At 40.5% G+C, this 1,473-nt stretch overlaps 1 long non-coding RNA gene across 1 annotated transcript in view; it reads left to right on the top strand.

The window, feature by feature from the left end:
• Nucleotides 1-1,473, top strand: part of LOC138142052 (uncharacterized) — a 357,105-nt gene that overhangs the window by 355,070 nt on the left and 562 nt on the right. The gene's annotated exons all lie outside the window — the stretch shown is intronic.

A 1,473-nucleotide genomic window follows, 5' to 3' on the forward strand; every position in this document is an offset into this window, starting at 1 on the left:
GAGAGAGAGAGAGAGAGAGAGAGAGAGAGAGAGAGAGAGAGAGAGTGCCTCAAAGAGGAAGGAATTGTTTTCCCTTGTTCCTCTTATAGAACAAAGAACAAGCAGCTTCTTCCAATAAGAGTTCATCCTCTCAACTCTATCATTAATTATCTTCTGTGTAATTGTTATCATTGATAACCAATCGGAAGTTCTCAGTGTCATCCAAGCAATGTGCATGTCCCTCAGTAAGGAACCAAAATATGTCTACCTCCAAAGGGTGTGCTCCAATCAAGCCAATCAGAGGTTCCCCTGATCTCTCTCTGCTTTATCTGTAAAATTAGGAGATTGAAGGTGATTAATTTCCAAGGTCCCTTCCAGTGTTGACAGTCTAGGAATCTATGGAATTCACACTGGAAAGTCTATAACAGATGTTTTAAATTTCTCTTAATACATGTTTTTAAATCGTTGAATCTTAGAACTGCAAGGGACCTGAGAGAGACCATCTAGTCTAATTTCTCTCTCTTTAATTCATGAGGAAAAATAAGGTTCTGAGAAGTGAAAGAATTGGTTCAAAGTCAAATATGAAATTGGTGGCAAAGCCAGAACTTAAACATAGGTTAAGTTCCTTGAATTCTAATCTCATGGTCTTTCATTGCTCCAGTAATTAAGCCATAGCCACAATTTCTTCACCAGGCTGGTTGGAGAATTGTCCAAATGAAAATGATTCTTTCATTTTTCTTTTATCATCTCATTTTATAGTGTTGGTATATTGATTCAGCTTAGATTAACAAAAGTTTTAAATGTGCCAATAAATATTAAAGTAGATATAAATTTTGTGCCAGAGATTCCCTTCTGACACCAGGGGCTGGATATAATTTGAAGACTTCTACTTTCTATGTCTCCCCCCCCCTACTCTCAGTGTCTCCCCCTAAAGGTGGAAGCTAGGAATATCGTTATATGCCACTCCCGCCTCTAAAGGTTGCTGCTACCAGTTCCTCCTATTAGCATTAAGGCTCATAAAGCTGAAGTTACAGGATGGTTTATTTGTAAAATGAAGGACTTAGAACTGATTCACATCTGATCCCTGAGGTAGTCAAGAGTCTTCCCAGTGGATCACCCTGCCCTTCAGAGACTGCACTGTCTCCATGATTGATAGCAGAGACCTAGATGGAGCTTTGACAAGGGGAAAAACTAGAGTTAATCCTCCTATGTTGGCGTGCTTCACACAGGCATCCCTGTCTTTAGAGTTTCTTCTTGCCCATTAGTTCTCTCCAGGTGTCACTGGTTCTCATCACTCTGTTCTCTGAACTTATAGGAGTTTTCTTCTGCTTCCAGCAAGTAGTGGATGATCCTCACAGGTCCCATTTGCTGTGCTGTACTCCTTAGCTTAGCTTATTGATCTGTGGCAACTCAGGATGTTACTGGTTTTCATAGTTTTGGCAGTCTCCTCTCTCTCTCTCTCTCTCTCTCTCTCTCTCTCTCTCTCTCTCTCTC

Source organism: Petaurus breviceps, unplaced genomic scaffold, assembly GCF_028583685.1.
Source record: "Petaurus breviceps papuanus isolate PSGF00001 unplaced genomic scaffold, PetGlider_PUasm1.0 90515, whole genome shotgun sequence".
Taxonomy (NCBI): Eukaryota; Metazoa; Chordata; class Mammalia; order Diprotodontia; family Petauridae; genus Petaurus; species Petaurus breviceps.